The 9,957-nt window shown below is 37.2% G+C and overlaps 1 non-coding gene across 1 annotated transcript; it reads left to right on the forward strand.

Annotated features, from left to right (window-relative positions):
• The first annotated feature begins 297 nt into the window (after positions 1-297).
• Positions 298-400, forward strand: LOC142838538 (U6 spliceosomal RNA). The gene has a single exon (XR_012908591.1). It is a non-coding gene; the product is annotated as a U6 spliceosomal RNA (small nuclear RNA).
• The last annotated feature ends 9,557 nt before the right edge of the window (positions 401-9,957 follow it).

The raw sequence follows: 9,957 nt of genomic DNA on the forward strand, positions 1-9,957 counted from the left end.
CCAGAAGACATAGCCACTAAACTATGAACAACTGAGGTGAATTACTCTCAAAGTTGTCTCTCCCCAGACTTTCCCTAGGCCAGTAGGAGTAACAAAGATTTCTCAAAACCCTATTTAGTATTCAGGCACATTTTAAATTATTTCAAAAATCTGAAGGCTTTTGGTTGTTTAATTGTTTCATTGGTGTTAAATAATATTTTAAATAACCTTTTTACAAGTATTTATTGAGCATTTGTGCATGCTCTGACCAGCACATGGAAGTTATATATGACAGACTGCACGAACTGGTTCTCACGCTTGCTTCAGCAGCACGTATACTAAAATTGGAATGATACAGAGAAGATTCTGTAAGGATGTTTGCAAGGATGACACACAACTTCATGAAATGTTCCATATTTTTATAAGGCAACAAAACTAGCTCAAAGGGATACAGTTTGGAAAGAGAGAAGTAAAATATTCACTATTTGCACATGATATGAGAGTATACATAAATGACCCCAAAAATTCTACTAGGGAACTCCAACAACTGATGAACACCTTCAGTGATGTGGCTGGATATAAAATAAACTAAAAAAAAAAAAAGCAGTTAGCCCATTGACCGAGGTTTCTGCCCTGCCTGATCCCACAGTTGTTCAGTCCCAAATAAATACACAGAGGCCTACATTAATCATAAACTGATTGGCCTAGTATTTCAGGCTTCTTATTATCTCTTATAACTTATATTAGCCCATAATTCTTGTTTGTGTTAGCCACGTGGCTTTGTTCGTTTTTTGGCGAGGCGGTCATATTTTGCTTGCTCTGTATCTGGCTTCCTCTCTGTCTGGGTGACAACTGCAAACTGAAACTTTCCTCTTCCCAGAATTCTTGTTGCTCTGCCTCTGCTTCCTGCCTGGTTGCCCCACCTATACTTCCTGCCTGGCTGTTGGCCAATCATCATTTTTTAAAATACAAGTGACAGGGTACAGACCATTGTCCCAGAGCAGTAGCCTCATTATATATAAATGATAAACAGGCTGAGAAAAAAAAATGAGGGGAACAACAAACACCCTTTAAAATAGCCAAAAATTATATAAAAATATCTTGGATTAACACTAACCAAACAAGTGCAAAGCCTATATGACAAGAATTTTAAGTCTTTGAAGAAAGAAATTGGGGAAGTGATCAGAAAATGGAAAGATCTCCCATGCTCATGATTCAGTAGGATTAACATAGTAAAAATAGCATTCTTAACTAAAAGCAATTCTACAGATTCAATGCAATTCCCATCAAAATCCCAATACAGTTTTTCACAGACATCAGGAGAACACTATTCAACTTCATTTGGGGAAATAAGACAACCAGAATAGCTAAAACAATCCAGTACAATAAATAAGTGTCCAGAGGCATCACTATTCCTGATTCAAGTTCTAATATAGAACTGTAGTAATAAAAAGTTTGACATAAAAACAGACATGTGGATCAATGAAATCAAATTGAAGATTCTGACATAAATCCATACACCTGTGAACACCCGATTGTCCATAAAGAGTCCAAAAACATACAATGGAAAAGAAAAAAAACATCTTCAACAAATGGAGCTGGGGTAACTAGATGGTGGCATGTAGAAGATTGCAAATAGATCCATATCTGTCACCCTGCACAAAACTCAAGTCCAAGTGAATTAAAGACCTCAGCATAAATCCAATTATATTGAACTTGCTAGAAAAGAAAGTTGGAAGCAGCTTTGAACACACTGGCACAGGAGACTACTTCCTAAATATAACACCAGCAACACAGAAACTGAGATTGACAATCAATAAATGAGACCTCCTAAAACTGAAAAGCTTTTGTAAGGCAAAGGACAGTGCCAATAAGACAAAATGACTATGTATAGAATGGAAAAAGATCTTCACTAAACCCACATCTGAAAAAGAACTGATAGCCAAAATATACAAAGATTTCAAGATACTAGATATCAAAATATCAAACAATCCCATTTAAAAAATGGGGTAGATATTTAAACAGAGAATTCTCAACATCTCAAATGGCCAAGATACACTTAAGAATTGTTCAAAATCCTTAGCTATTAAGTAAATGCAAATCAAAACAATTCTGACACACCACCTTACAACTGTCAGAATGGCTGATCAAAAACACTGATGACAGCTCATGCTGGACATGATGTGGAGTAAAGGAAACACACCTCCACTGCTGGTGGGAGTGTAAACTTGTTCAAACACTTTGGAAATCAGTATAGTGGTTTCTCAAAAAATTGGAAATATACCTACCTCATGATCAAGCAATACCACTCTTGGGCATATACACAAAAGATGCTCAATTACAAAGCATTTGTTCAACTATGTTCATAGCAGCATTGTTTGGGATAGCCAGAACTTGGAAACAACCTAGATGCCCCTCAACAGAAGAATGGATAAAGAAATTGTGGTACATCTACACATTAGAATACTAATCAGCAGTAAAAAATAATGACATATTGAATTTTGCATGCAAATGGATGGAATTAGAAAGCACTATTGTGAGTGAGGTAACCCAGACCCCCCAAAAATGAATATGGTATGTACTCACTCATAAGTGGATTCTAGCCATAAACAAAGGACATTGAGTCTATAGTTCGCGATCCTAGAGAAACTAACTAATAAGGTGAACCCAAGGAAAAACATATATAGATTCACCTGGAAATTGGAAGCAGACAAGATTGCCTAACAAAAATTGGGAGCATGGGGTTGGGGTTAGAAGGAAGGGGAAACGGGAGGGGAGGATTGGGGAGAACTTGTGGGAATGGGATAGTTGAGATGGAGGAAGGACAGATATGAGAGCTAGGAAAGAGATATTTTGATTGAGAGAACCTTTTTGGGGTTAGTGAGAAACCTGTCTATAGAAAAATTTCCAGGAATCCACAAGGATGACCCCAGCTAAGACCCTAAGCAATAGAGGAGAGGGTGCCCAAACTTGCCTTGCCCTGTAGTCAGGCTGTTGATTTTCTTAAATATCACCATAGAACAACAACAAATGGAAACAGAGGCAGAGAATCACATTGGAACACTGGACTGAGCTCCCAAGGCCCAGTCAAAGAGTGAAAGGAGTGATATTATGAGCAAGGAGGTCAAGACCATGAGGGGTTCACCCGCTGAGACAATGTGTCTGAGCTAATGGGAGCTCACCTACTTGAACTGGACTGGGAATGAATGAACATGGGATCAAACTAGTCCCCCTGAATGTGGTTGACAGTTGGGGCAGACTGTGTGGCCCATGACAACGGCACTGGTATTTGTCTCTACTGCATGTACTGGCTTTTTGGGATCCTATTTTCTTTGGATGTATGACTTGCTCAACCTAGATGTAGTGGGGAGAGCCTTGGACTTTCCACAGGGCAGGGTACCTTGCCCTCTCTTAAAATTAGAGAGTGGTGTATGGAGGGAGTGGGGGGGGAGGGGAGGAGGGTAGGAAGTGGGAATTTGTATTGGTATTTTTTTAAAGAACAAAAAAGAAACTTGGGAATCAATGTACCTCAAGACCCAGCAATACCATTCCGGGGCATATACCCAAAGGATGCTCAATCATACCACAGACACTTGCTCAACAATGTTTATAGCAGCATCATTTGTAATAGCCATAACCTGGAAATAATCTAGATGCCCCTCCACCAAAGAATGGAAAAAGAAAATATGGTACATTTACATAATGAGGTATTGCTCTGCTGTGAAAATATAATGACACTATGAAATTTTCAGGTGAATGAATGGCACCAGAAAAGAAAAAATCATCTTGAGTGTGGTAATCCAGACCCAGAAAGACAAGCACAGTATGTACTCCGGATAAGTAGATATGTGATGTAAAGCAAAGGATAACCAGGCTATAATCCTCACCCCACAGAGAAGCTAGGTAACAGAGAGGACCCTAAGAGGGACACATGTATCTCCCGGGAAGGAAGAAATAGAATGTCCTAGGTAAACTGGGGGTGGGAGGAAGAAAAGAAGGGATGGGGGATGGGAACATGAGGAATCAGTATGGTCGAGTTGGAGGTGAGATGGAGGGAGAGATTAATGAAAGAGGTATCTATATAGAGGAGCCATTATGGGGTTAGGGAGAAACCTGGTGCCAGAGCAACTCCCAGGAACCCACAAAGATAACCCCAGCTAAGACTCCTAGCAATCGTGGAATGATACCTGAACTGGCCTTCCCCTGTAATCAAATTGGTGACTACCCTAATTGTCATCACAGAGCCTTCATCCAGTAAGTGATGGAAGTAGATTCAGGCATCCACAGCCAAGTATTCAGCCAAGATCTGGGAGTTCAGTTGAAGAGAGGGAGGAGGGATTACCTGAGCAAAAGGGGAGGTTAAGATCATGATAGGGAGACCCATAGATACAGCTGACCTGAGCTTGTGGGAGCTCACAAACTCTGGACCAATAGGTAGAGAGTCGTCATGGGGCCAACCTCGACCCTCTGAATGTGGGTGACAATTGTGTAGCTTGGTCCTTTGTGGGGCCCGTAGCCGCAGGACCAGGACCTGTCCCTGTCGCATGAGCTGGCTCTTTGGAACCTATTCCCTGTGGTTGGATGTCTTACCCACTGTTGATGCAAGGGGTAAGAATTTGGTTCTGACTGAGCTTGATATGCTATGCTTTATTGACTCCTATGGGAGCCCTTCTGAATGCAGAGGAGGTGGAGTGGATGGAGGGTTATAGAAAGAAGGTTGAGAAGGGAACAGAAGAGGAGAGAGGGCAAACTGGCTGTTATGCAAAAAAAAAAAAAATCTCTTTTTCCATTACATGCATTCTGGAGATCAGATTGCAGGTTGCGAAGCATAGTGGCAAGAATCTTTATTTGCTGGACAGTCTTACCAGACCATAATATTTTTAAATTAGCAGATTTTAATCCAATTTAGTAGTTTATAGATGCTAGAGATGCCTGTGTATTGCATAGACAGAACAGTGAAGACTGCAGTAGAGATGTTTTCTCTGTATCTTAAAGAATAACCTGCATTCTGATTACTGGAAAATCAGGGGTGACTTCAATATCCAATAATACATAAGGATCACTTTTGAAATACGATATTCATGCCAGAGAGTGCTGTCAACTTTTCCACAGAAATTTCTTTAGATTTAGAAGAACCAGATAATTGAATGGTCATATTTAATTTAAATTTGGTAGTAATTGATTAGTGTTGGTTACTAAAAACCAAAAAGAAAAAAACAACTTTTTATTTATTTCCAAGACTACTAGTGAATCAACAAGAAGAGAGTGAAGTTTCTTGCTGAAGCCTTGGAGTTAAAGGCCATGGTCTCTCTGGGCTTCCCTCTGTCTTTGCAGGTGATACTAACCAGAGTTGAAAGAAAATCCTTCCACCTTTCTCAGACACATTTCAGTAATTATACATTGTTTAACTCTTAGTAAATTAAAGGTTTAATAATTTAAAGAATCCTTTTTATGACACTGTTGAAGTTTCAAATATTTATTTTACATTCAAGATTTTAGAGATAGCTGGACATTTAGGAGAGTATAGTCCACCATTTAATACGTTAAGAGAAATGAGCAACATATGCTAGGTCACAAAGCTAATTAACTGCAGATCCAAGATTAATACCTGGATCCTCTGGGTACAGGTGAATAAAAACCAGAGCTAGAATAAATGAGATGTCCTGGTAAGCATACCGCCAATCTAAAACCACACGTTATTTTTACTTTTAGTTTTCAATAATCTTTTTCAGATATCATTTGCTTACTATAAATTAGACAATTAATATTGGACAAAGATAGACAATTTGATTCCAGACAGGTACAGTTCTAAACAGATATTAAGACTTGAAAGTTAATTCTCATATTTAAGAATCCCTAAGTATGGGCAACATTTTGGCATGGGAATTTAGATGGTTGTCTTTTAGTTTATTTGCTTGTTTTAAGGAAAATAAGCATGGTTTACACAGCATCTGGATTTGCATCTGCATTTGAGTATTATAATGTTAGAATGCCTTATGATTTTCAGGTAGTATGATGACATGGAGTAAAAGCATATCATTATGGATTTATTCATTCTTTGCTTGCATCCAAAGTCTTGCTACTTCTTGACTCTCGTGGAAAAAAGATTCTCCAGACAAGACTTTACAAATACTTGTGTGGAAGTAGTTTCAACTCTCTTACAAAGTCTTGCTACTTCTTGACTCTGTGGAAAAAAGATTCTCCAGACAAGAATTTACAAATACTTGTGTGGAAGTAGTTTCGACTCTCTTATATAAATAAATTGTGGCCAAATTGCCAAGCATATGAGAAAGTCCGTTAGTCTTTATGTGAAATCACTAACAATTCTCTGAGGTATCATTTTATTGAATAGTAGAAGAGTTTGAATTGTTCTGTATCTTCAACCAGATAATTAATCTTTAATTAATGGAAATCACCAGGCATTTTAGTGATTTTAATGAATGTAGACATTCATCTATTTTCAAAATTATTTCAGATTTTCTAGACATTCTGTATCATCATCAAAACTGACAACTGGACCATCAAGTCCACAAAATTCTCATGATCTTATGGAGATTAAATGGAATCTATAGATCATTTTAGAGAAAATTGTTCAATGTTATGTATTACAAAATATGTATTTAAACATAAAATTAGCTTCTCAACCTTAAAAAATTATTTATTTATTTATTTTCTATATACCAATCCCTGGTCTCCCTCCTTCCTCTCTTCTTGCTCTTCCCCTTACTCACACCCCACCAACATCCACTCCTCAGAGAAATTAAGGCCTCCCCTGGGAAGTCAATTAAGTCTGTCCCATCACCTTCTAGAGATAGCACCAAGGCCTTCTCCCTCCCCTTGCCTAGGCTAAGCAAGGTATCTCTCCTTAGAGAATGGGCTGCACAAAGTCAGTTCATGCATTAGAGTTAGATACTGCTCCCATTACCAAAATGGCCCCATATACTGCCCAAGCCACACCATTGTCACCTGCATTCAGGAGGCCGAGTTTCATTCCTATGCAGGTTCTCCAGTGGTCAGTGGGTATCAGTGATCTTCCACTAGCTCAGTTCAGCTGATTGTGTGGGTTTTCCCCTATGGTCTTGACCCCTTTGTTCGTATTACAGCTTGTCTTTTATTTTATCTTTTACCTTATTTATCAATTGAGTTGCATAACAGCAGCAGAACGGATCACAAAGCAGAGGTTTGCCACAAGTCCCTAGTTTATTATGTGCATTGCCTTTCAGACTGGAATGCTTTTTGTTACAATGGTACTACAATTGAACCAATGTTATGTGAAGATTTTTTTCTTATTTCTACACTTTTGCCTTTTCCCAAATGTCTCTCTGATGGTTAAAACTATACAATGTATAGTCTTTTCTATTACTTTTATTTTAATGTCTAATGGTTCATTAATAATGTGCATAAAAATTGTTTGGGCCAGTGTGGTGGTTCATGGGACAACTTATGTTACTCTTTTCTCAAAATAACAATAATAATTATCATAATAATTCTTATGAATACTTATGTCTTATGTCAGATAGTTTATTTTTTTCAAAGTAGTACATTTTTATTACAGTTTTGGTAATTCATATCTTTCAAAGAACTTTTTCATTTCATGCTGAATAAATACCAAAGACAAATCTTCTCAGTGTTATAAATTTTACATAAGATGTTCTGTTGCTAGAGTAATAATTTCAGCTAGAAGTTTGTCAATTATGCTTACTTTTTATCTTAAAGCTCAAGTTTTGGATTCCTCTCCTTTATCACCTTTTATTTCAAGGCAATTTGCTCTTATCTTTCATTAGTTCCTTTCCTCAATTATCTCATTTATTCTGACTTTTGCACAGTGGAACTTTAGAGTTTAATGTGAGGTCATGCTTTATTTGAAATACAAATATTTAGATGTATGAAGTTGTCCCTATCGTTGCCTTCTATAATTTCCACAAACACTGATGTATATTTTCTTGTCAATCAGTTTAAGATGTTTCTGGTTGTATTTGACACTGTTTTGATTCATGGGCTGTTTAGAAGCTCATTGTTTATATTTTCGGGTTTTTAAAGGATTTTTCGAGGTATCTATTTATAGATTTATATGTATGTATGCATATATATGTGCATATATATATACATATATATTATTTCAAAAAAGACAATTATTCAAAAATTTAAGGAAGAAACCTAAGGACAAGCAAACTGTAAATCTCAGCAATGGCCCACAAGAGGAAAATTGAGAGGAGAAGGAAAAGGCCTTGTTTGAGTTAAGTAGGCATGGAGGTCATGCACACAGCAGGCAGGCAGCTTCATAGTGGTGAAGGGGGATTTAGACAAAAACTTAGGAAGCCCAAATTTCTAGTAAAAGCATGTGTAAGTTCCAGCAAGCATACAAGAGAGAGAAAGAGAGAGAGAGAGAGAGACAGAGACAGAGACAGAGAGACAGAGACAGAGAGACAGAGAGACAGAGAAAAGGAAGTTGCAATTTTCTGAGTCAGAACTCAAAAAAGTGGAATCACCAGCTATGCGTACCTCTGAGAATCTTGTAGGAACTCTTCTAGGGGCAGAAATCCTGAGAAAGAAAGTTCCATTCCACTAAAGGAATAATTATTCCGCCCATCTCTTCAGCATGGTTTAATATGAGCACACCTTCCAAGGAGTGAGTGATTCTGCCTTCCTGTACTGACTTCTAAATAAAGTCTGTAGGGGAGGGAATACCTGTCTTCATTTTTTGAATTGTATGCAGGGAGTCTTTTCATTGCCTTATTACTTATTTAGGTCAGTTGTTTAAAGCCTCATGGCTTCATGAACAAATTTTATTGTTTGGTGGTCTGAGTAAAATATTCTTTAATTGATGTTATTGCCAGAATTGTTCCAGTTTGGATCATGAAGAACTCTTTGACTTTGTTCCCATGACCTTTCCAGGCCTTTTCCTTGTATTTTCTAGTTCTCTCTTGCTTCCTGGCACCACAAGAAGAAGAAGAAAAAAGAAGCTTTCACCACATTTAATGTTCGTCTTTTCTCCAGTTCTAGGAACAGGCATTTCTCTAAGGAAGTCTTTTTCCTATTAAAGGGAGATGTTCTTGAGAGCCAAAATGGTGGCATTGGAATGTTCATTCTTGAGAACTTTTTCCACATAACATCAGTTTAAATCGTTTCTATTGGTATGATTTCAATTTTTATATTTTTTCCTCTGTTTCTAATTTTCTAAGACATTAGTGAAAATTTTCATTCCTTGTACTTTTTAATCACTGTTTGATTTTCCTCAATGTGATTGTATTTTCCTATAAGTCTCTGACTTATTTTACGGTAGATGCATCTAACTTTTGTTTTTTCAATTCTATTTTATTTAACATTTCTAAGTCTCTTTCTGTGGACTGTCCCTCTGCATATATTTTGCTTTCTTATTCTCTTAATCTGTTTGATATTATACAGAATACATTAGGAATGCTGTATTGTTAAAAGCATGTACTTTCTTCACTTTTTCTAAAGATATGAATATGACTTTTGCTGGAAGTTAAGTCACTTGCAGATTAACTCAAATTTTTCTTTTTTAAATTTTGTAAAAGTGGATTCTTTATTTTGGGGTTTGTTTTCTATATTGGTATTCTTTAGAGGGAGTTCCAGTAAATGCCACAGTGTTCAGGAAGATCCCTGCATAACTTCACTGATACTTGGAAAGCTCTGAGCTTTGAATTCTGGAAAAAGGCTGATATATTGCTCATTACCAACTGTTTATTCTCTGTCTGGCTTTGCATGATTCTCAGGTGATATGAATATCTTACTATTAAGAATAAGATTCAAAGACAGCCCTCTACATATTTGGGAATCTCCCAATAGCTTTGTGTTCTCTCTTAATTCTCCTCCACAAATGCCAACTTGCTCATATTCTTCAAATATAAATCCCTGTCTCCTCAGCTCAGCTGGACTGTGGTGCTGTTTGAATTTTTCTCTCTGCATCATTTTGAGAAACATGATTTCAGATCAGAGATGTTATATGGGGATATT

The sequence above is a fragment of the Microtus pennsylvanicus genome, chromosome 19, assembly GCF_037038515.1.
Source record: "Microtus pennsylvanicus isolate mMicPen1 chromosome 19, mMicPen1.hap1, whole genome shotgun sequence".
NCBI classification, from domain to species: Eukaryota; Metazoa; Chordata; class Mammalia; order Rodentia; family Cricetidae; genus Microtus; species Microtus pennsylvanicus.